Source organism: Lolium perenne, chromosome 6 (assembly GCF_019359855.2).
Source record: "Lolium perenne isolate Kyuss_39 chromosome 6, Kyuss_2.0, whole genome shotgun sequence".
Classification (NCBI taxonomy): Eukaryota; Viridiplantae; Streptophyta; class Magnoliopsida; order Poales; family Poaceae; genus Lolium; species Lolium perenne.
The window spans coordinates 246,720,479-246,746,652 of record NC_067249.2 but is presented as its reverse complement, the minus strand read 5'-3'; the positions used below and the strand labels follow the sequence as shown (position 1 = coordinate 246,746,652).

Here is a 26,174-nt window from a genome sequence, read left to right as displayed (position 1 = left end):
AGTTAAGACAGTGTATTGCCTCCTCCAGAGCGCAACCCGGCATCGGAGGTCGTCATGACCCTCCCTAGAAAGTTGTGAAGGGTGCTCCTGCCAGCTTCAACAAACTACGGGCTAAGCCCCGTCCTACACCAGGGTAGAGTGGTTGCGCGATAAAAGTTGGGCTGGTGTACACTTATACGCAGTGCTCCTTTTTAAAACCATTTTTCCCACAACACCTTGGTTGTTCAACAAACAGCCATACACCACTTTTCCGAACATCTTTACCAAGATCCTTTGCTTTCTTAAACCATACGCTTGGGTTAACTCACCCAAGGTTTTCATAAAACATTTACAACAAGGTAAGCCTTGAGGGGTTCCCAACCTAAAGTTTCATGAGTTGAACTACTATTGCACCACGGCCGAGATGAGAGTCATCTTGCCATAGAGGGTATAAAAGGAGTAATGGGTGGATCATACTTGCTTAAGGTAAGCATGTATTATGACAACACAAGGAGAATTATACTTTCAGATTTGTGGTGCTAAATATACAACTTAGATAGTGGAGAATCACTATCCAACCAACTCTCCAATAGGGTACACGGCATACTCTTCTCAAGTTGAGAGTATACCACGATCATGACATTGATACCTCTATACTACAAGGGGGGGTGGATGTGGTGTAAGTTACTATCTTGAGATGGAACATGCTCAAGTTGAGCATATAAGATAATCAAGAGGAATAGCACGGCCATGATACCATGCATCCCATAATCACAAAGACAATAGTGGAGTATCACCACTAGGGAGTACCCCATTTGCAATCACACATAGATGACATAAATAGAGAGAATAACACACATAGAGTTAAGGTGCTTTGGACATCAACAAATGACATCCAACTAGACACCAAGTCAGAGATCAAAAGATGGCTTGCCTTGGCTTATTTGTCCCTGTACTTCTTCAACTTCATCAATATAAGAATCCCAACAACATATATAAATAAAATCCTCGTCCGATTCCACTTCTTCTCCGGAATTGTTCGCATCTATCGCCGGAAAATATAAAAGGAACACAATCAATCACATTGCTCCAAACATAACAAGCATGCAACATTCAACAATCAATAGCTAACCACTTTACTAAGGGCTAACATACAAAAGACTTATAGGTACTACAAAGCAACTAAAAGAGAACCCAATCTATTTACCTAGTGAAGGTATGAGAGTGCCATGACTTAGCAATTGCCTCTCTCGGTTATCACCATGGTATAAACCAAACATCCCCTGGTAGATAACATCATAAAGAGGACAAGAGCATTAGTTTGACATCAAATACGCTCACAAAACATTTTCTAACATTTTTGTAAAAGTAGAAAACAGTTTTCCTAACTTAGTTTGCTCACATAACACAACATCCAAAATAGGAAGCAAACCATATTCCACATCATTTAAGAACTTAAGCAAAACAAAAGAGCTAATGTTAGATTGCAGAGGTTTTATTTTGTAAGCATAAAACAAGGGTTGCCCATCTCTACTAAAAAGAGTTGGTCAAGGGTTTTAAATAAACCGAAAAGTTTTGCTTCAACAATGCATGTCACATATAAACATTACTAACAGTAACAAATATGTATGAACAGAGACTAATAATATTTTTCCTGTATAGCCAGTACTAATACAAGACTAACCCAATTAGAATCACCCAAAAATATTAAACCTACAATTTTAGGAATTTCTTTGAATCTGACTGTCCAGAAAACAAGATCTGTAAGCCATAAATCGTAGAAAAATCCTAAAACTATGAGGCCACTTGCATTTGAAAGGTAATTAAACAGAGATGCATACACAATTGGATTTGGGTTCAAATTATTTCTGAAACTCTCACAAATGGATTTACAAATTTACTGCATGTCTGTACCATTTTCTTCCTCTCTGGAGTTACAGAACAGATAAAATTTTGAAACTTGTTTGAGGTGATTAAGAAAACATTAAGTAATCCTACAGAAGTGGAATCACTCAATTAGGTTCAAAAATGGATTTTTGATGAATTAAAAGCTAACAGCCATGTCTGCAGAACATACAGAAAAAGTTTAATTCATCAAAAATCATACACAACTCATAAAAATATGAGGTCTGCTGCATCTGAAAGGTATTGAATAGGTGGTTCTTATCCAGTTGGTTTCATTCAAAAATTCGTCTCCAAGCTCCTGGTTTAATTCGATAAAGTCAGATCTGACCAGATTTTAATCTGTGAACCATTTCAGTTTCAGGAGGTCAATCGAAGTGAAACCACCGCCAAAATGAAGGTACTTGAGAGGGCTTTCACCCACAGTTGAGTTTGCTCAAGAAGGTTTTGTAAAACGGAAGAAATCTAACAAACAGTGATTCTGCATGTTTGCAGAACTTTATTTACCATGCAAAATCTGTAACGAATTTGAGGATGAGACCAACGCCACGTTGTAGATATTTTCAATACCTATCTGTGGAACTTTGAATCACTCGATTTGGATCTGCACACAAGATTTTGCGGATTTTACAAGTTCGTACCAGAATCTGAAACAGCAAGATACAGGAATTGCTGCAAGGTTTTGGACGAACTTTGCTCAAGAACTTCAGATCTGAGGATAGCTCAACCTCCTCCATGATTGGACCAACATGCACCTGCATCAAGATCCAATCTAGTGAGAGGAGAAAGGAGAAAGAGAGTTGGATTCATCAAAGATTAGGGGAGAAGAGAGTGAGAGGGATGCTCTCATGGTGAGGGGAAGCTTGAGGGAGGAAGGGAGCTGCGGTTTGGTGTGCTCTCATGGCCATGGCCGGCCATGCAAGCAAGGAGGAGCAGCAGCTCGTGGGAGAAGGAGGGGAGGGAGTGGCTGGAGTGGAGGAAGGAGTGGAGAGTGAAGAAAATAAGCAAAGAGGGAGGTGGTGGCCGGCCAAGCCCCTTTTATAGAGGGAGAGGGGTGGCTGCCTCCTTCTTTGATTGGTGGAGGTGGGTGGCTGGCTTGGGGAAGGGAAAATTGACCCAAGCTGAAATTATTAGTGGCATTGGGAAGAGGCAAAGAGATAGAGGCTTCCCAAGGTGGAGTAATTGTGTGAGGGAGAGAGATGGAGAGGTATGATGCACATGTGTGCCATGGCATAGCATGGCTGGCGCCCACCTTTGTGTCATGCAAAAATGAGTCAACAAAGGAAGCTTTCACCATGCATGTTGATCAAGATGGTGCCACATGATTCTTTGCCAAGATGGTGGTTTAGATGATGTGCTTAAATTAGGAAGAGAGATGATAAAAATAGGTGCCAATGTTCAAGAATAAAGCAACTTAATCAAATTATCAATTTGGCCAAGGGATGATGGTGGAGAGAGTGATGTAGACAATTATGGAGAAAGACTAAGACACAAGGTGAGTTAAGTAACCATGTACTCACAAGGATGAATATGGTGGCATAAATCACCAATTCATGAGGTCAAGGTGATGATGGAAAAGAATAGATGATTGAGATGGGTAGGATGAAATATAAGTTGCTCTTCAAATAAGAGGTTAATTGGGAGTGGTTTGAAATACTCTCCGAGTCTAGGGTTTAGTTGAAGGGAGTCCAATAGAAAGTATCAAGAGATCATCTACTTGATCAAGAATTGGAGTATGAAGGAACATTATGGGGTAGATCAGAGAGATACACAAGATGTGCAAGAGTTGTCATTTGAGAAGGATTTATTTGAAAGGTATATGGAACACCTCAATTGTTTAGGGACAATTGGGAATGTTATCAAGTGGAATAGAATTTGAAAGTGTTGAGAGAACTAGTTGGAACATAGGAGTTCAAAATGTTCTACTTACTTTCTCAAGTGAAGTAGAGTTTTCTCAAATTTAAAGTAAACAAGAAATGGTATAGGTACCATAAGCAAGCCTTTTGTTAAAAAGGAAGCAAAATAGAAAGAAAAGTTTTAGAAACCTGTACTTGGTAGAAATGGGATGGAAAACAAAACCCATTTCATTTCCTTGTTTTCTTTGCAGAAATATTTTGAAAAGATTTATAAAACTAGAAGTAGTTTTGTGATCAAAACTAGAGAAGGAAAAACAATAGGATTTTGAGAGAGAAAACTAATTTAGGGAGAAGTGTTCTCAAGGGTAGATTATGGCTACAAAATGTATCCATCATTCCCACTCTTGGTTTTGTGAAGATAAACTTGGATGAAAACAAAAACAAAAGGTAAAAGAGGAAGAAGTGATCTGGTGCTGGAACATGTGATAGGATACCAGATCAAGTTGAATATATGAGTTGCAAGGATTGTCTGAGACATGCAGGACGTGGAGTTTGAAGAGGGTGTTGCATAGATGAGATCCATGTATTGAGGCTACCAATAACAGTTGTGGTTGCTTAGAAATTAACTGCCAAAGTCTGGACATTTTAAGCATGTCAACACAGATGGTCGACATGGCCTCAAAACCAACAAGGATGAGTGGGTATAAGAGAGGAATGTAGCTAGGGGAAGATGATCCCAAGTTTTGAATTAAGGATGATTGAGCTATCTTGTACTATAAAGAGAAAATCAAGATGGCACACTCAGGTTGTCATCAGGAGGGAGGTTTGATGTAGTAAGAAGGAAAACAATTTTTCCTAAGCCACACATGTGTTTTATTTGGTGAGTTGCTTGTTCAACCACTAGGGTGTTGTTCTTTGAGGTAACTCAAGACAAAACTCATCAAGAAATCAAGACAATTCATCTGCCAACAGATCAAAGCAATTCATATTGACAGACAGATCAAGGCAATTCATCTAATTAGTCTATAGAAAAAGTTTTTGTTCCCCCTAATTTTTGCATTAAGGACAATTAAACAAATTTGCAAAAGTTGGGGTGTTACAGATCTTCCACCCTTAAAATAATCTCGTCCCGAGATTAGTGAGCGCAGAACGAGAGGGGTTGTAAAGCTTAACGAAAGTTAGACTCCATTCTTCTGTCGGCGTGCCGTTGTTGAGGGGGTCGCAACTTCAGCTTCTGGGAGACATGATGGATTCCTGCCGATGGCGAGCTTCATGAAGAGGTTGACTACTCCGTGCAGATGTTGGATCTGTAGCCTCTTAACAATCCTAGCGGAAACCACGACTTCAGAAAAGTTAGTGCACTCCATTGGTGCCTTAGCAGGGTTGAAAACTTTTTAGAGTTAGCTTGAATTTAGTGGAAGACGAAGTCTTCCACCCTTAGGATTGTTCAGCGGGATTCCTGAAAATTAGAGCTTCAGCCATGGGTCTTGTCAGGCGCTTTTGGGGAGAAGTCATTGATCCCTCGTCTTGAGTCGAACATCTTCTGAGGACGTTGTGTAGTCCATGGCTTCGAGGGGAGCTAGTGCAATCCCACGTTTCCATCGTTGTTTTAGAGAGATTTAAAATTTGAGGGTTAGCTCCAACTTTTAGTGGAAGACGAAGTCTTCCACCCTTAAGACTTTTCATCGGGCTCTCGGAAAAACTTACAGCTTCTGCCTTGCGGTCCTGTCGGGGGCTTCTGAAGAAATCATCGATCTTCCTTGTTCAGTTGAAGAATCTTCGGGGGCGACGTGCAGACCACAACTTCAAGAGGCACTCACGGAGTTAATTAAACCATAGAGGTCGTGCGGTGAGTTAGTAAGTTGAAGAAAGGCCTGATTGGTATCCATGTGTAGCCGCAACAGAGGGCGTCGAAGACAATCTTCAGCTGGCGGGTCGGTGCTGACTTATACCTGTTGGTGAGCGGGTAAGTTGCACCTAGTCTTGAGTTCTTGAGGTATCTTCAGGAGCTTCACTTGAGGAGGACCAGATGAACCATGGGATGTAGCTTGGCTTTGACGCTATTGTTCTCTCAGCTTGTTAGATGGTGTGTTAGAGGGGGGTGGTTTTCAAAAAGATATCCTCGAGGTTAGCGTGATTATATACCAAGGTTAGACCAAGTTAGTAAGTCTCCTGGTAGAGGTGCAATCACTCTTGAAGGTAGGGGCTTCTGCTTTCTTGATGAAGTGGAGATGCTTCAGCGGATCTTGAAGGTATTGGCTTTTGCCTTGTTGGCATAGTAGAGATGTTTCAGATGACCTTGAAAGTAGTCGGCGTAGATAGTGGTCTGAGTTAGTTTCCCTGACGGTTGGAAAACAACCGCTAACGGGTTTAGAGTTAGAGTCTTTCGTTAATCTACCCAACTAACTAGCAGTTAGCAATACATCGGCGAGGCAAACTTTAATCATATCATTGCATGTGACACCCATACAACCATAACCAGAGACACAATACCACTAACAGAGGCTACTGGTATTTTTCCTAGATGCACAGTAACAAAACAAGATCAACACAATTGGAATCATTCAAAAATATTTATTTTTCAATTTTTGAGACTCAAAATACTAACCAGAAACAGTGATCAAGTTTTATTTATTAAAAATCGCACAAAAATCCTAAAAATACAAGGTCAGTGTCATCGGAAAGATAATTTCATACTCGTTCTAGTGCAATTGGAATCACATCAATCGGAGCTACCAAACTATTTTTATTAGCAAAACAGTACACTGGCAGATTTCCATTTTTAATTTCTGTTTTACAAATTCCAAACAATTAAAAAGGGCGGGAACGTCTAAATAGCAAGACATACATGCACACAGCAAATAGATACAAACACTCAAGGCAGCACACTAGGGAACTACAAGCAATCATCAAACCAGACATGGTACTCTAAGTACCCAGAAATTCCTAATGCGCGGGTTTATCTCAATCAAAGCGATTGAGTTTGTCCTATCCATCCTATAGGTTTGGGGGCTGGTCACATATGTTGATGTCTTCACATTGTCGGCATTAGCTTCAAGTTGGATCCTTGTAGCAATTGGTAGTGAAGGGGCCGGGTGTTGAGTCATTGATGTTGAGGCGGAGGAGAAAACTGTGTAGAACTTCTTGTCTCGACATCCCGGAAACATGAGGTCTTCATAGAGGTAGCTGTTGAGGTGCTCCCGAAGTCGATATCTTCTCGTGGCTGGCCTAAAAATTACTAGTCAAGAAACTGAGGACTTGATCCCTGACGACTGCAAAAAGTGCGAGTCCATGGAGGAAGAAGGTCAGCTCCTTGACAGACTTTGGTGACAACCAAAGGCATGATCTTATTATCCCTTTATGTGCAGGACTAAGTCGGCGTCCGATCTTCAATAGCTAATGTTGGATATACATGAGACTTCCTGATGGATTGATCCATCTTTGAGTTCGAGTCTCCGGGGCTGAGTTGGGGACATCGTCCAATATGTTGGTTTGGAAGAGGATGAAACAATAGAGTAAAAATCTTCAAACATTTTATAAAGCGGAGAGATAAGAATTTAGAAGCTTTGAATAAATAAGAGGAGTAGAAGCTATACTTCCGACTAAAGAAATAATTTGTTTCATAAATAGTTTTTCCCAAGTAATTGTTTCCTAACTAACGTCCATGCTAACTAAGGTCTCCTACAGTCAGGATAGCTCTGATACCAGCTCTGTGGGGACCCCGGACTAACGGTCCGAAATACCCTGTTATGTATACAGTTCACGATCCCATGATCAGTGTGTCGTGAACACATAACCGAACTAATATCAAATTACACCATCCATTACAAAGCGGAATAAGAAAATTACAACATGGTCGCATGACCAATACTTACATAACAGCCTCGGAGGGCCTAACTAAACATCAGAGTAGCATCATCACTTCAGCAGCGCAGTACCCAAGTCATCTGCCATAACCCTACAGGCAACTGACTGGGAAGACGTTCCTAGCTCGCATAGACGTCGCCAACTCCTTCTTCATCCGTCGTGTTCCTCCAAGTCTGGCCAAGTAAATAGCCAGGGACAAAGCCGTGAGTACATTTGGAATTGTACTCGCAAACCATCAAGAAAGATGCTAACAGAGCTAACTAAAAGAGACAAGAGAGGAAGAATAGTTTCTCTTGTGGATATAGCATGTGAAAGAGAATCAGTTTCTCTTGTGGATATAGCATGTGAAAGAGAATCAGTTTCTCTTGTGGATATAGCATGTGAAAGAGAATCAGTTTCTCTTGTGGATATAGCATCCCGACATCGCAATTGATGGAGACACTAAAGTGATACTATGACACCTCTATATCTTTATTGAAGAAGATACTTCAAAAGATAGCTATGGCATATCTATATCTTTATTGAAGAAGAGTTAGCATACCGCCATCTCAGGTGATGGGGATACTAGGGAAGTCCTATGACATCTCTATATCTTTGTTAAAGAAGAGTTCCTCTACATGAAACACTAGGAAAGAGTTCCCCACTTGGTCTCAATTTTTCCCACGACCATCTCCATATGGTCAACACACGCCCACTTTCCGTACCCTTCCGGTACATCCAACACAACACTTTCTTTGCAAAGCATTTATCAAAACAAAACTCAAGCCCCGGTAAAGGTAGACCTTTGCAACCCGTCCATGACCGCGGACGCGGCTATTCGAATAGATTTGACTCTGCAGAGTTTGCACACTTTCCCCACAACTATCCGGATACCTATCGTGTGGGCATCATCCCTGCATAACAACATATGCCACGACGGATACCCGGACATAACCTTTCGCCCATCTCCACTGGCACGAGTCCTTCCCTGCGGGCTTACCCCTTCCCGGCACCCCGGCAGCATACCTCCTTTTGAGCGTATCTCCGGCGCCATGACAGAAGACCCTCAGTAATCGTCCGGCTATCAGTTAAGACAGTGTATTGCCTCCTCCAGAGCGCAACCCGGCGTCGGAGGTCGTCATGACCCTCCCTAGAAAGTTGTGAAGGGTGCTCCTGCCAGCTTCAACAAACTACGGGCTAAGCCCCGTCCCACACCAGGGTAGAGTGGTTGCGCGATAAAAGTTGGGCTGGTGTACACTTATACGCAGTGCTCCTTTTTAAAACCATTTTTCCCACAACACCTTGGTTGTTCAACAAACAGCCATACACCACTTTTCCGAACATCTTTACCAAGATCCTTTGCTTTCTTAAACCATACGCTTGGGTTAACTCACCCAAGGTTTTCATAAAACATTTACAACAAGGTAAGCCTTGAGGGGTTCCCAACCTAAAGTTTCATGAGTTGAACTACTATTGCACCACGGCCGAGATGAGAGTCATCTTTCCATAGAGGGTATAAAAGGAGTAATGGGTGGATCATACTTGCTTAAGGTAAGCATGTATTATGACAACACAAGGAGAATTATACTTTCAGATTTGTGGTGCTAAATATACAACTTAGATAGTGGAGAATCACTATCCAACCAACTCTCCAATAGGGTACACGGCATACTCTTCTCAAGTTGAGAGTATACCACGATCATGACATTGATACCTCTATACTACAAGGGGGGGTGGATGTGGTGTAAGTTACTATCTTGAGATGGAACATGCTCAAGTTGAGCATATAAGATAATCAAGAGGAATAGCACGGCCATGATACCATGCATCCCATAATCACAAAGACAATAGTGGAGTATCACCACTAGGGAGTACCCCATTTGCAATCACACATAGATGACATAAATAGAGAGAATAACACACATAGAGTTAAGGTGCTTTGGACATCAACAAATGACATCCAACTAGACACCAAGTCAGAGATCAAAAGATGGCTTGCCTTGGCTTATTTGTCCCTGTACTTCTTCAACTTCATCAATATAAGAATCCCAACAACATATATAAATAAAATCCTCGTCCGATTCCACTTCTTCTCCGGAATTGTTCGCATCTATCGCCGGAAAATATAAAAGGAACACAATCAATCACATTGCTCCAAACATAACAAGCATGCAACATTCAACAATCAATAGCTAACCACTTTACTAAGGGCTAACATACAAAAGACTTATAGGTACTACAAAGCAACTAAAAGAGAACCCAATCTATTTACCTAGTGAAGGTATGAGAGTGCCATGACTTAGCAATTGCCTCTCTCGGTTATCACCATGGTATAAACCAAACATCCCCTGGTAGATAACATCATAAAGAGGACAAGAGCATTAGTTTGACATCAAATACGTTCACAAAACATTTTCTAACATTTTTGTAAAAGTAGAAAACAGTTTTCCTAACTTAGTTTGCTCACATAACACAACATCCAAAATAGGAAGCAAACCATATTCCACATCATTTAAGAACTTAAGCAAAACAAAAGAGCTAATGTTAGATTGCAGAGGTTTTATTTTGCAAGCATAAAACAAGGGTTGCCCATCTCTACTAAAAAGAGTTGGTCAAGGGTTTTAAATAAACCGAAAAGTTTTGCTTCAACAATGCATGTCACATATAAACATTACTAACAGTAACAAATATGTATGAACAGAGACTAATAATATTTTTCCTGTATAGCCAGTACTAATACAAGACTAACCCAATTAGAATCACCCAAAAATATTAAACCTACAATTTTAGGAATTTCTTTGAATCTGACTGTCCAGAAAACAAGATCTGTAAGCCATAAATCGTAGAAAAATCCTAAAAATATGAGGCCACTTGCATTTGAAAGGTAATTAAACAGAGATGCATACACAATTGGATTTGGGTTCAAATTATTTCTGAAACTCTCACAAATGGATTTACAAATTTACTGCATGTCTGTACCATTTTCTTCCTCTCTGGAGTTACAGAACAGATAAAATTTTGAAACTTGTTTGAGGTGATTAAGAAAACATTAAGTAATCCTACAGAAGTGGAATCACTCAATTAGGTTCAAAAATGGATTTTTGATGAATTAAAAGCTAACAGCCATGTCTGCAGAACATACATAAAAAGTTTAATTCATCAAAAATCATGCACAACTCATAAAAATATGAGGTCTGCTGCATCTGAAAGGTATTGAATATGTGGTTCTTATCCAGTTGGTTTCATTCAAAAATTCGTCTCCAAGCTCCTGGTTTAATTCGACAAAGTCAGATCTGACCAGATTTTGATCTGTGAACCATTTCAGTTTCAGGAGGTCAATCGAAGTGAAACCACCGCCAAAATGAAGGTACTGGAGAGGGCTTTCACCCACAGTTGAGTTTGCTCAAGAAGGTTTTGTAAAACGGAAGAAATCTAACAAACAGTGATTCTGCATGTTTGCAGAACTTTATTTACCATGCAAAATCCGTAACGAATTTGAGGATGAGACCAACGCCACGTTGTAGATCTTTTCAATACCTATCTGTAGAACTTTGAATCACTCGATTTGGATCTGCACACAAGATTTTGCGGATTTTACAAGTTCGTACCAGAATCTGAAACAGCAAGATACAGAAATTACTGCAAAGTTTTGGACGAACTTTGCTCAAGAACTTCAGATCTGAGGATAGCTCAACCTCCTCCATGATTGGACCAACATGCACCTGCATCAAGATCCAATCTAGTGAGAGGAGAAAGGAGAAAGAGAGTTGAATTCATCAAAGATTAGGGGAGAAGAGAGTGAGAGGGATGCTCTCATGGTGAGGGGAAGCTTGAGGGAGGAAGGGAGCTGCGGTTTGGTGTGCTCTCATGGCCATGGCCGGCCATGCAAGCAAGGAGGAGCAGCAGCTCGTGGGAGAAGGAGGGGAGGGAGTGGCTGGAGTGGAGGAAGGAGTGGAGAGTGAAGAAAATAAGCAAAGAGGGAGGTGGTGGCCGGCCAAGCCCCCTTTATAGAGGGAGAGGGGTGGCTGCCTCCTTCTTTGATTGGTGGAGGTGGGTGGCTGGCTTGGGGAAGGGAAAATTGACCCAAGCTGAAATTATTAGTGGCATTGGGAAGAGGCAAAGAGATAGAGGCTTCCCAAGGTGGAGTAATTGTGTGAGGGAGAGAGATGGAGAGGTATGATGCACATGTGTGCCATGGCATAGCATGGCCGGCGCCCACCTTTGTGTCATGCAAAAATGAGTCAACAAAGGAAGCTTTCACCATGCATGTTGATCAAGATGGTGCCACAAGATTCTTTGCCAAGATGGTGGTTTAGATGATGTGCTTAAATTAGGAAGAGAGATGATAAAAATAGGTGCCAATGTTCAAGAATAAAGCAACTTAATCAAATTATCAATTTGGCCAAGGGATGATGGTGGAGATAGTGATGTAGACAATTATAGAGAAAGACTAAGACACAAGGTGAGTGAAGTAACCATGTACTCACAAGGATGAATATGGTGGCATAAATCACCAATTCATGAGGTCAAGGTGATGATGGAAAAGAATAGATGATTGAGATGGGTAGGATGAAATATAAGTTGCTCTTCAAATAAGAGGTTAATTGGGAGTGGTTTGAAATACTCTCCGAGTCTAGGGTTTAGTTGAAGGGAGTCCAATAGAAAGTATCAAGAGATCATCTACTTGATCAAGAATTGGAGTATGAAGGAACATTATGGGGTAGATCAGAGAGATACACAAGATGTGCAAGAGTTGTCATTTGAGAAGGATTTATTTGAAAGGTATATGGAACACCTCAATTGTTTAGGGACAATTGGGAATGTTCTCAAGTGGGATAGAATTTGAAAGTGTTGAGAGAACTAGTTGGAACATAGGAGTTCAAAATGTTCTACTTACTTTCTCAAGTGAAGTAGAGTTTTCTCAAATTTAAAGTAAACAAGAAATGGTATAGGTACCATAAGCAAGCCTTTTGTTAAAAAGGAAGCAAAATAGAAAGAAAAGTTTTAGAAACCTGTACTTGGTAGAAATGGGATGGAAAACAAAACCCATTTCATTTCCTTGTTTTCTTTGCAGAAATATTTTGAAAAGATTTATAAAACTAGAAGTAGTTTTGTGATCAAAACTAGAGAAGGAAAAACAATAGGATTTTGAGAGAGAAAACTAATTTAGGGAGAAGTGTTCTCAAGGGTAGATGGTGGCTACAAAATGTATCCATCATTCCCACTCTTGGTTTGGTGAAGATAAACTTGGATGAAAACAAAAACAAGAGGTAAAGAGGAAGAAGTGATCTGGTGCTGGAACATGGGATAGGATACCAGATCAAGTTGAATATATGAGTTGCAAGGATTGTCTGAGACATGCAGGACGTGGAGTTTGAAGAGGGTGTTGCATAGATGAGATCCATGTATTGAGGCTACCAATAACAGTTGTGGTTGCTTAGAAATTAACTGCCAAAGTCTGGACATTTTAAGCATGTCAACACAGATGGTCGACATGGCCTCAAAACCAACAAGGATGAGTGGGTATAAGAGAGGAATGTAGCTAGGGGAAGATGATCCCAAGTTTTGAATTAAGGATGATTGAGCTATCTTGTACTATAAAGAGAAAATCAAGATGGCACACTCAGGTTGTCATCAGGAGGGAGGTTTGATGTAGTAAGAAGGAAAACAATTTTTCCTAAGCCACACATGTGTTTTATTTGGTGAGTTGCTTGTTCAACCACTAGGGTGTTGTTCTTTGAGGTAACTCAAGACAAAACTCATCAAGAAATCAAGACAATTCATCTGCCAACAGATCAAAGCAATTCATATTGACAGACAGATCAAGGCAATTCATCTAATTAGTCTATAGAAAAAGTTTTTGTTCCCCCTAATTTTTGCATTAAGGACAATTAAACAAATTTGCAAAAGTTGGGGTGTTACATATGTGACAATGAAAGTGCCATCAAGATTGCCTATAATCCGGTGCAACATTCAAGAACGAAGCATATTGAGATCCGGAATCATTTCATTAGGGATCATGTTGCCCGTGGTGATATTGAGCTTATCTATGTTCCTACCAAAGATCAACTTGCCGATATATTCACGAAGCCTCTTGATGAAGCAAGGTTCTCTTATTTGAGGAATGAGCTAAATATCATTGATTCAAGGAGTATAGCTTGACCATCTTGCAAACACACCTTCGTCTCAAAACTTTATTTGGTTTAGATGTGGGCATGGAGATAGGGGGAGTGCGGTTTAAATTATTGAGCTATCCCTCCCCCCATAATGCCAACATTAAAGATTTCATTCTCGTTATATCATATGTTGATATGTGAGGTTAAATGATGAGTATTGGTTTGGACCCAAGATATATCTTCGCGGTGCCATATCATAACACTCATATATGGTGGCCTAGGCCACCGCACTCTTCTTCGTGAAGAGTTGGAGTTGTTTAGATCTTCATTGGATTTTATTGACATCTCCTTGTTTATGGGAAATCACTCATTTTTGGCCTTCATTTGCATTATTTGCAAAAATGAGTGATCATGTACCATCTCACAGTTTGGCGTATCTGTCCTAAGCCTATCTCATCTAAGACATATCCCTCACCTTCTCCAAGTGCACCTTGTTCGTGTCAAAATCCTGTTTTTGGGCACAGTTTCCTGTTCCACCGGAAGTTCCGGTCGTTTCGACCGGTACTTCCGGCCGGTATCCTTTTCGCCTGATCAGCCCTGTTCGTGTCCAGCCTGGGTGGTTCCTGTGAGACCGGAAGTTCCGGCTCCAACGAGCGGAACTTCCGGCCTTAAGTGGCCACTATATAACTGGGCCGAACGGGTGAGCAGTTCCATCTCCCTCACTTTTCCCCTTTCCAAGATCTATTTGGTGGTGCTCCTCCCCTGTGACGGCTGCTGCTCCTCCGGCCGGATCTCCCTCCTCCGGCGCTCCCCGCCGGATCGTCTCCGTGGATCGGCATCCTCTCCCTCTTCTCCTCCATGGCTCCCCCCGGTTTGTGCCCTCTCCCTCTCTATGTGTGGGTAGACCTCACTAGATGAAATATAGGGCATACTCTAGGCAAAGCTATGGTAGAAATCCTCTAGATGCCTTTCCTCTACTAGATCGTGCTTAGGATGTCGTGGTAATGCGGTTCTCTTAGCCATTGCCTCAGATCTGGTGAGAAATCGTCATTGTTTCGAACAACGGAAGTTCCGGCCCTTCACGCGGAACTTCCGCCGGGGCGGAACTTCCGCCGGTTCTCACCGGAACTTCCGGCCCGGCGATTTTTCTGCTGTTACCCGATATCCTGTGCATGCTCTGGTGTTTGGTCTCCTTGCTTATGTGCTTTCATTCATCATTCCTATCTTTTTGATTCCGTTATCAGGTGGTTCCAAGAAGAGAGGCAAGGATCATGTGGATGAGGTTGAGGAAGAGCTTGAGCAAACCCGACCATCCAAGCTCACCGCTCGCCAGCAAGCTGCAGCTGCTCAGAGGCACAAGTCACTGCCATTGTTCATGGGAAGAACATACATATATCCGTGAAGGGCATGCAATATAATGAGTACAAGGAGCTCCGTGACATGAACCCTTACCTCACCCCTCGGAACAATAGGGTTGGGGATAAGCGGTTCCACAACAAGTCCCAAGAGGAGATTTTCTATGAGATCTACATTCCATTCAAGAAGGGGGTAGCCCCTCAACATGCTATTGACACCGGGAAGATGGCCGCTAACAAATACTTTGAAGAAGCTTATGCTATGTGTGGAGAGTTTGGGCTCTATCCCATTATGGAGCTCAACAAGGACTATGATGTTGGGTTGATTCAACAGTTCTATGCCACCGTCCACTTTGAGCAAGATGAAGCAAGAACATTTCGGTGGATGACTCATGAGAGGCTCCTTGAGTCTAACTTGGCAAAGTTTGGAGCCGCCCTTGGATACCCTCGCTACCCGGGTGTTAATGCAAATGGTTGGAGGTGCCATGATAGCTCATGGGCTCAAACAAGGGAAGTCTTGGAGCACCTCTACATCCCCGGTTGGGGTGTTCCGGGCAAGAGTGCGGAACTTCTCCCCACTTGGGATATTATGCTTAGAGTCTACCGGGAAACCATTGGACCAAAGGGTGGCAACCTTGATGAGATACATCTTTATGAAGTGGATCTTATGGCGAACTCTTTTGCTAAGAAGGGCACCGGTGAGAAGCTTGATGTGATGGACTACATCTATCATGAGATGTGGTCATGTGTGATGGAGAAGAAGCTTCCCGCCTTTGCCCCGTACATTATGAAGCTCATTGAGGACACTTGGATGGATACTTGCAATGCTAGACTCGTTCAATCCATTCCACTCACTCTCACATCCCATGAAGTGAAGACTTTGAGGGCCAAGCGCCACAACTCTCCTCTTGAAGATGTTAACCCCATGGATGAGAAGCCACCTAGCTGGGCCTCCAAGCTAGCACGCCGCATGAGACAGATCTTTTGCCTCACCTCTGCAGTCAACCACCGTCAGTATCAGCAGCATGCAGAAGCCAAGAAGTCTCGGGTTCGTCAGAAGAGCATCATGAGGGCACTTGCGGTGGACGTGTCTCCTCCCGGATCCGAGGAGAACATCACTCCGGAGGCAGAGTGGGTCTCTCAGCATGGCATGCCTCTCCCTCCAGATGGTCTTGAGATCGAGTCTCCTCCGCACACTCCTCCCTACCCCGGCGCTACATCGAACCTCCCTCCCGGCTGGGCTAACGCCGACCCTTGGGGCGCGTAGATTCTCCTTTTTCCTTTTTGGTGCTTTGGTGCCAAAGGGGGAGAGTGAGACCTTATTAGGTTGCTCTTCGGTGGGTATTTGCATGGGGGAGTCACAAGCTCGTGTTGGCTTTGATTTTTATTGCTTGTGATTCTATTTATCTTTATGGTGTCGAACTATGTCTTAGCTATTTGGTTTGTAAACTCTATCTATGTGTGCTTGGAACCTTATTTGTGTATGCTAAACTCCGTATGTGAGTCTTCCTTGGTTATCTATGTGTGCATGACCTTATTATCCATATGCTTATCACTATGTTGTATTGCTAACCCTTGGAAGACGGATGCAAGATATAGGTGGAGCTTCTTATGTACCATTGCTCATATCTAGGGGGAGCTCCTCTATATCTCTCACATTGTTGTTTACATTATCTATTCCTTGCAAATACTTGTGTTGTCATCAAACACCAAAAAGGGGGAGATTGAAAGAACATTTCCCGCCCTTTTGGGTTTTGTGTGTTTGACGTCAACACTATGTATATTTTTATGTGTGTTGATGTAGACAGGTACAAGCCATCAAATATTATGGTGGATCGGTGTATTGGTTTTGCTGTTCTGAAGTTCTGCAGGTTTTCTGAACCTGGCGAAAGTTCCGGCCTAACCTGGCGGAAGTTCCGGCCTGACTTTTTCAGCAGAAGCTTCTCAGCGCCATCTTGCTCAGGTTTTCTCTTCAGGACCGGAAGTTCCGGTGGAGTTGACCGGAAGTTCCGGTCAGCGGAACTTCCGCCCAACTTCCGGGCAAGTTCCGGAATTCCGAATTTGTGGCTCAGTATAGTTCTGTAAGGTTTTCGCAAGTTTCCGGAACTTGGCCGGAACTTCCGGCCACCGGAAGTTCCGCCCAAGTTCCGCCCCGTCTTTTGCTTTGCAGGTATTTTATCAAGGGCGGAAGTTCCGGCCCCAATGGCCGGTACTTCCGGTGGAAGCCGGAACTTCCGGCAAAACTGGCCGGAACTTCCGGTGTAAGTGGAATTCGTCCCCAACGGTCAGATCTGAAAGCTCCATCCATATAAATAGCTTTCTTCTCCAAAGGGACAAGTTGCTCAATCATTGGAAGAAAAATCTGCCAAGCTTCACCACCATTAGAGCCACCTCAAGAATACAAGATTTGCAAGATCTCCTTCCTCCCCCAACCAAAGCTCTTGATCTTTGGGGATTCGAAGGAGAAGACACCGATCTACATCCTCACCGAAGCGTTCTTCATTTCCCCCTCTCTTGTTTGAGGGATCTCATGCTAGTGTTCCTATTTGGTTCCCTAGTTGATTTGTGTTGATGTATTGTTGTTGATTGTTGTGTTGTAACAGATTTGGGAGCCTCCAATTTGGTTGTGGATGTGTGCCCCAAGAACCTTGTAAAGGCCCGGTTTCCGCCTCGAGGAAATCCCTTAGTGGAAGTGGGCTAGGCCTTCGTGGCGTTGCTCACAGGAGATCTGAGTGAAGCCTTCGTGGCTGTTGGTTTGGCTTTCGTAGCAACCACACTCCTCCAAACGTAGACGTACCTTCTTGCAAAGGAAGGGAACTACGGGAATCATCTCCGTGTCATCGCGTGCTCCACTCTCGGTTACCTCTATCCTATTCTATCTCTATATTGCTTAGATATATCTTGCTTAGTTGTTAGCCTTGTCATATAGGTAAATTCACCTAGTTGCATATCTAGAGAATTTACCTTTTGTGTCAAGCCTAAATTGAAAAAGAACTAAAAATTGGTTTGCACCTATTCACCCCCCCTCTAGGTGCGGCATACGATCCTTTCAACGGCGGCGCTAGCGGTGGGGAAGGGTGACGGGAGGGGAGATAGGGCGTCGGGGACTGATACGCGTACAGCACGCGTCCGTTGGGAACCCCAAGAGGAAGGTGTGATGCGTACAGCGGCAAGTTTTCCCTCAGTATGAAACCAAGGTTTATCGAACCAGTAGGAGCCAAGAAGCACGTTGAAGGTTGATGGCGGCGGGATGTAGTGCGGCGCAACACCAGAGATTCCGGCGCCAACGTGGAACCTGCACAACACAACCAAAGTACTTTGCCCCAACGAAACAGTGAGGTTGCCAATCTCACCGGCTTGCTGTAACAAAGGATTAGATGTATAGTGTGGATGATGATTGTTTGCAGAAAACAGTAGAACAAGTATTGCAGTAGATTGTATTTCAGTATAGAGAATTGGACCGGGGTCCACAGTTCACTAGAGGTGTCTCTCCCATAAGATAAACAGCATGTTGGGTGAACAAATTACAGTTGGGCAATTGACAAATAAAGAGGGCATGACCATGCACATACATATTATGATGAGTATAGTGAGATTTAATTGGGCATTACGACAAAGTACATAGACCGCTATCCAGCATGCATCTATGCCTAAAAAGTCCACCTTCAGGTTATCATCCGAACCCCCTCCAGTATTAAGTTGCTAACAACAGACAATTGCATTAAGTATTGCGCGTAATGTAATCAGTAACTACATCCTTGAACATAGCACCAATGTTTTATCCCTAGTGGCAACAGCACATCTACAACCTTAGAACTTTCTGTCACTGTCCCAGATATCAATGGAGGCATGAACCCACTATCGAGCATAAATACTCCCTCTTGGAGTTACAAGCATCTACTTGGCCAGAGCATCTACTAGTAACGGAGAGCATGCAAGATCATAAACAACACATAGACATAACTTTGATAATCAACATAACAAGTATTCTCTATTCATCGGATCCCAACAAACGCAACATATAGAATTACAGATAGATGATCTTGATCATGTTATGCAGCTCACAAGATCCGACAATGAAGCACAATGAGGAGAAGACAACCATCTAGCTACTGCTATGGACCCATAGTCCAGGGGTAGACTACTCACACATCACTCCGGAGGCGACCATGGCGGCGTAGAGTCCTCCGGGAGATGAATCCCCTCTCCGGCAGGGTGCCGGAGGCGATCTCCTGAATCCCCCGAGATGGGATTGGCGGCGGCGGCGTCTCAGTAAGGTTTTCCGTATCATGGCTCTCGGTACTGGGGGTTTCGCGACGGAGGCTTTAAGTAGGCGGAAGGGCAGGTCAGGAGGCGGCACGAGGGGCCCACACCATAGGGCTGCGCGGCCAGGGCAGGGGCCGCGCCGCCCTAGGGTTTGGCCACCTCGTGGCCCCACTTCGTCTCCTCTTCGGTCTTCTAGAAGCTTCGTGGCAAAATAGGACCCTGGGCGTTGATTTCGTCCAATTCCGAGAATATTTCGTTACTAGGATTTCTGAAACCAAAAACAGCAGAAAACAGCAACTGGCACTTCGGCATCTTGTTAATAGGTTAGTTCCAGAAAATGCACGAATATGACATAAAGTGTGCATAAAACATGTAGATAACATCAATAATGTGGCATGGAACATAAGAAATTATCGATACGTCGGAGGCGTATCAGCATCCCCAAGCTTAGTTCTGCTCGTCCCGAGCAGGTAAAACGATAACACAGATAATTTCTGGAGTGACATGCCATCATAACCTCGATCATACTATTTGTAAAGCATATGTAGTGAATGCAGCGATCAAAACAATGTATATGACATGAGTAAACAAGTGAATCATAAAGCAAAGGCTTTTCATGAGTAGCACTTCAAGACAAGCATCAATAAGTCTTGCATAAGAGTTAACTCATAAAGCAATAATTCAAAGTAAAGGCATTGAAGCAACACAAAGGAAGATTAAGTTTCAGCGGTTGCTTTCAACTTGTAACATGTATATCTCATGGATATTGTCAACATAGAGTAATATAATAAGTGCAATATGCAAGTATGTAGGAATCAATGCACAGTTCACACAAGTGTTTGCTTCTTGAGGTGGAGAGAAATAGGTGAACTGACTCAACAATGAAAGTAAAAGAATGGTCCTCCATAGAGGAAAAGCATCGATTGCTATATTTGTGCTAGAGCTTTGATTTTGAAAACATGAAACAATTTTGTCAACGGTAGTAATAAAGCATATGTATCATGTAAATTATATCTTACAAGTTGCAAGCCTCAAGCATAGTATACTAATAGTGCCCGCACCTTGTCCTAATTAGCTTGGACTACCGGATCATCGCAATGCACATGTTTTAACCAAGTGTCACAAAGGGGTACCTCTATGCCGCCTGTACAAAGGTCTAAGGAGAAAGCTCGCATTGGATTTCTCGCTATTGATTATTCTCAACTTAGACATCCATACCGGGACAACATAGACAACAGATAATGGACTCCTCTTTTATGCATAAGCATGTAACAACAATTAATAATTTTCTCATATGAGATTGAGGATATTGTCCAAAACTGAAACTTCCACCATGGATCATGGCTTTAGTTAGCGGCCCAATGTTCTTCTCTAACAATATGCATGCTTAACCATAAGGTGGTAGATCTCTCTTACTTCAGACAAGACGAACATGCATAGCAACTCACATGAAATTCAACAAAGAATAGTTGATGGCGTCCCCAGTGAACATGGTTATCGCACAACAAGCAACTTAATAAGAGATAAAGTGCATAAGTACATATTCAATACCACAATAGTTTTTAAGCTATTTGTCCCATGAGCTATATATTGCAAAGGTGAATGATGGAATTTTAAAGGTAGCACTCAAGCAATTTACTTTGGAATGGCGGAGAAATACCATGTAGTAGGTAGGTATGGTGGACACAAATGGCATAGTGGTTGGCTCAAGGATTTTGGATGCATGAGAAGTATTCCCTCTCGATACAAGGTTTAGGCTAGCAAGGTTATTTGAAACAAACACAAGGATGAACCGGTGCAGCAAAACTCACATAAAAGACATATTGTAAACATTATAAGAATCTACACCGTCTTCCTTGTTGTTCAAACTCAATACTAGAAATTATCTAGACCTTAGAGAGACCAAATATGCAAACCAAATTTTAGCATGCTCTATGTATTTCTTCATTAATGGGTGCAAAGCATATGATGCAAGAGCTTAAACATGAGCACAACAATTTCCAAGTATCACATTACCCAAGACATTTATAGCAATTACTACATGTATCATTTTCCAATTCCAACCATATAACAATTTAACGAAGAAGAAACTTCGCCATGAATACTATGAGTAGAGCCTAAGGACATACTTGTCCATATGCTACAGCGGAGCGTGTCTCTCTCCCATAAAGTGAATGCTAGGATCCATTTTATTCAAACAAAACAAAAACAAAAACAAACCGACGCTCCAAGAAAAGCACATAAGATGTGATGGAATAAAAATATAGTTTCAGGGGAGGAACCTGATAATGTTGTCGATGAAGAAGGGGATGCCTTGGGCATCCCCAAGCTTAGACGCTTGAGTCTTCTTAGAATATGCAGGGGTGAACCACCGGGGCATCCCCAAGCTTAGAGCTTTCACTCTCCTTGATCATGTTGCATCATACTCCTCTCTTGATCCTTGAAAACTTCCTCCACACCAAACTTAGAACAACTCATTAGAGGGTTAGTGGACAATAAAAATTAACATGTTCAGAGGTGACATAATCATTCTTAACACTTCTGGACATTGCATAAAGCTACTGGACATTCATGGATCAAAGAAATTCATCCAACATAGCAAAAGAGGCAATGCGAAATAAAAGGCAGAATCTGTCAAAACAGAACAGTTCGTATTGACGAATTTTATCGAGGCACCAGACTTGCTCAAATGAAAATGCTCAAATTGAATGAAAGTTGCGTACATATCTGAGGATCACTCACGTAAATTTGCATAATTTTCTGAGTTACCTACAGAGAATTTTGCCCAGATTCGTGACAGCAAAGAAATCTGTTTCTGCGCAGTAATCCAAATCTAGTATGAACTTTTCTATCAAAGACTTTACTTGGCACAACAAAACACTAAACTAAGATAAGGAGAGGTTGCTACAGTAGTAAACAACTTCCAAGACACAAAATAAAAACAAAGTACTGTAGTAAAAACCATGGGTTGTCTCCCATAAGCGCTTTTCTTTAACGCCTTTCAGCTAGGCGCAGAAAGTGTGTATCAAGTATTATCAAGAGACGAAGTGTCAACATCATAATTTGTTCTAATAATAGAATCAAAAGGTAACTTCATTCTCTTTCTAGGGAAGTGTTCCATACCTTTCTTGAGAGGAAATTGATATTTTATATTACCTTCCTTCATATCAATGATAGCACCAACAGTTCGAAGAAAAGGTCTTCCCAATATAATAGGACAAGATGCATTGCATTCAATATCCAAGACAACAAAATCAACGGGGACAAGGTTATTGTTAACGGTAATGCGAACATTATCAACTTTCCCCAAAGGTTTCTTTGTAGAATGATCAGCAAGATTAACATCCAAATAACAATTTTCCAGCGGTGGCAAGTCAAGCATATTATAAATTTTCTTAGGCATAACGGAAATACTTGCACCAAGATCACATAAAGCATTACAATCAAAATCTTTAACCTTCATCTTAATGATGGGCTCCCAACCATCCTCTAGCTTTCTAGGAATAGAGGCTTCGCGCTCTAGTTTCTCTTCTCTAGCTTTTATGAGAGCATTTGTAATATGTTGCGTGAAAGCCAAATTTATAGCACTAGCATTAGGACTTTTAGCAAGTTTTTGCAAGAACTTTATAACTTCAGAGATGTGGCAATCATCAAAATTCAAACCATTATAATCTAAAGCAATGGGATCATCATCCCCAATGTTGGAAAAAATTTCAGCAGTTTTATCACAGGCAGTTTCAGCAGTTTTAGCAGTTTTAGGCAATTTCTCGCGCTTTGCACTAGAAGTGGAAACATTGCTAACACCAATTCTTTTATTATTAATAGTAGGAGGTGCAGCAACATGTGTAGCATTAGCATTACTAGTTGTGGTAATAGTCCAAACTTTAGCTACATTCTTCTCTTTAGCTAGTTTTTCATTTTCTTCTCTATCCCACCTAGCACGCAGTTCGGCCATCAATCTTATATTCTCTTTAATTCTAACTTGGATGGCATTTGCTGTAGTAGTAATTTTATTATGATGATTCTCATTAGGCAAAACTTTTGATTTCAAAAGATCAACATCAGCAGCAAGACTATCGACTTTAGAAGCAAGTATATCAATTTTCCCAAGCTTTTCTTCAACAGATTTGTTAAAAGCAGTTTGTGTACTAATAAATTCTTTAAGCATGGCTTCAAGTCCAGGGGGGAATTCCTATTATTGTTGTAAGAATTCCCATAAGAATTAGCATAACCGTCACCATTATTATAAGGATATGGCCTATAGTTGTTACTAGAATTGTTCCGATAAGCATTGTTGTTGAAATTATTATTATTTTTAATGAAGTTTACATCAACATGTTCTTCTTGTGCAACCAATGAAGCTAATGGAACATTATTAGGATCAATATTAGTCCTATCATTCACAAGCATAGACATAATAGCATCAATCTTATCACTCAAGGAAGAGGTTTCTTCGACAGAATTTACCTTCTTACCTTGTGGAGCTCTTTCCGTGTGCCATTCAGAGTAATTGATCATCATATTATCAAGAAGCTTTGTTGCTTCACCAAGAGTGATGGACATAAAGGTACCTCCAGCAGCTGAATCCAATAAATTCCGCGAAGAAAAATTTAGTCCTGCATAGAAGGTTTGGATGATCATCCAAGTAGTCAGTCCATGTGTTGGGCAATTTTTAACCAGAGATTTCATTCTTTCCCATGCTTGAGCAACATGTTCAGTATCTAATTGTTTAAAATTCATTATGCTACTCCTCAAAGATATAATTTTAACAGGGGGATAATATCTACCAATAAAAGCATCCTTGCATTTAGTCCATGAATCAATACTATTCTTAGGCAGAGATAGCAACCAATCTTTAGCTCTTCCTCTTAATGAGAAAGGGAACAATTTTAATTTTATAATGTCACCATCTACATCTTTATATTTTTGCATTTCACATAGTTCAACAAAATTATTAAGATGGGCAGCAGCATCATCAGAACTAACACCAGAAAATTGCTCTCGCATAACAAGATTCGATAAAAAGCAGGTTTAATTTCAAAGAATTCTGCTGTAGTAGCAGGTGGAGCAATAGGTGTGCATAAGAAATCATTATTATTTGTGGTTGTGAAGTCACACAACTTAGTATTTTCAGGAGTACCCATTTTAGCAACAGTAAATAAAGCAAACTAGATAAAGTAAATGCAAGTAACTATTTTTTTTGTGTGTTTTTGATATAGCAAACAAGATAGCAAGTAAAACTAGCAACTAATTTTTTTGTATTTTGATTTAGTGCAGCAAACAAAGTAGTAAATAAAACTAAGCAAGACAAAAACAAAGTAAAGAGATTGGGAAGTGGAGACTCCCCTTGCAGCGTGTCTTGATCTCCCCGGCAACGGCGCCAGAAAAAGAGCTGCTGGCGCGTAGTTGACGTGGGAGTTAGAAATCTTTGTGGTGTAGCTTTTCTTCGATCCCTGGCAACGGCGCCAGAAAAAGAGCTTGATACGCGTACAACACGCGTCCGTTGGGAACCCCAAGAGGAAGGTGTGATGCGTACAGCGGCAAGTTTTCCCTCAGTATGAAACCAAGGTTTATCGAACCAAAGAGGGAGCCAAGAAGCACGTTGAAGGTTGATGGCGGCGGGATGTAGTGCGGCGCAACACCAGAGATTCCGGCGCCAACGTGGAACCTGCACAACACAACCAAAGTACTTTGCCCCAACGAAACAGTGAGGTTGTCAATCTCACCGGCTTGCTGTAACAAAGGATTAGATGTATAGTGTGGATGATGATTGTTTGCAGAAAACAGTAGAACAAGTATTGCAGTAGATTGTATTTCAGTATAGAGAATTGGACCGGGGTCCACAGTTCACTAGAGGTGTCTCTCCCATAAGATAAATAGCATGTTGGGTGAACAAATTACAGTTGGGCAATTGACAAATAAAGAGGGCATGACCATGCACATACATATTATGATGAGTATAGTGAGATTTAATTGGGCATTACGATAAAGTACATAGACCGCTATCCAGCATGCATCTATGCCTAAAAAGTCCACCTTCAGGTTATCATCCGAACCCCCTCCAGTATTAAGTTGCTAACAACAGACAATTGCATTAAGTATTGCGCGTAATGTAATCAGTGACTACATCCTTGAACATAGCACCAATGTTTTATCCCTAGTGGCAACAGCACATCCATAATCTTAGAGATTTCTGTCACTTCCCCAGATTCACGGAGACATGAACCCACTATCGAGCATAAATACTCCCTCTTGGAGTTACAAGCATCTACTTGGCCAGAGCATCTACTAGTAACAGAGAGCATGCAAGATCATAAACAACACATAGACATAACTTTGATAATCAACATAACAAGTATTCTCTATTCATCTCCCAACAAACGCAACATATAGAATTACAGATAGATGATCTTGATCATGTTATGCAGCTCACAAGATCCGACAATGAAGCACAATGAGGAGAAGACAACCATCTAGCTACTGCTATGGACCCATAGTCCAGGGGTAGACTACTCACACATCACTCCGGAGGCCACCATGGCGGCGTAGAGTCCTCCGGGAGATGAATCCCCTCTCCGGCAGGGTGCCGGAGGCGATCTCCTGAATCCTCCGAGATGGGATTGGCGGCAGCGGCGTCTCAGTAAGGTTTTCCGTATCGTGGCTCTCAGTACTGGGGGTTTCGCGACGGAGGCTTTAAGTAGGCGGAAGGGCAGGTCAGGAGGCGGCACGAGGGGCCCACACCATAGGGCCGCGCGGCCAGGGCAGGGGCCGCGCCGCCCTAGGGTTTGGCCACCTCGTGGCCCCACTTCGTCTCCTCTTCGGTCTTCTGGAAGCTTCGTGGCAAAATAGGACCC

At 41.9% G+C, this 26,174-nt stretch overlaps 1 long non-coding RNA gene across 1 annotated transcript; it reads right to left on the bottom strand.

Annotated features, from left to right (window-relative positions):
* Window positions 1-10,804: 10,804 nt before the first annotated feature.
* LOC127305595 (uncharacterized) lies at window positions 10,805-11,344 on the bottom strand. The gene is made up of 3 exons (XR_007854032.2): window positions 11,243-11,344; window positions 11,058-11,154; window positions 10,805-10,892 (listed from the first exon to the last, which is right to left on the bottom strand). It is a non-coding gene; the product is annotated as an uncharacterized lncRNA (long non-coding RNA).
* Between the last annotated feature and the right edge of the window lie 14,830 nt (window positions 11,345-26,174).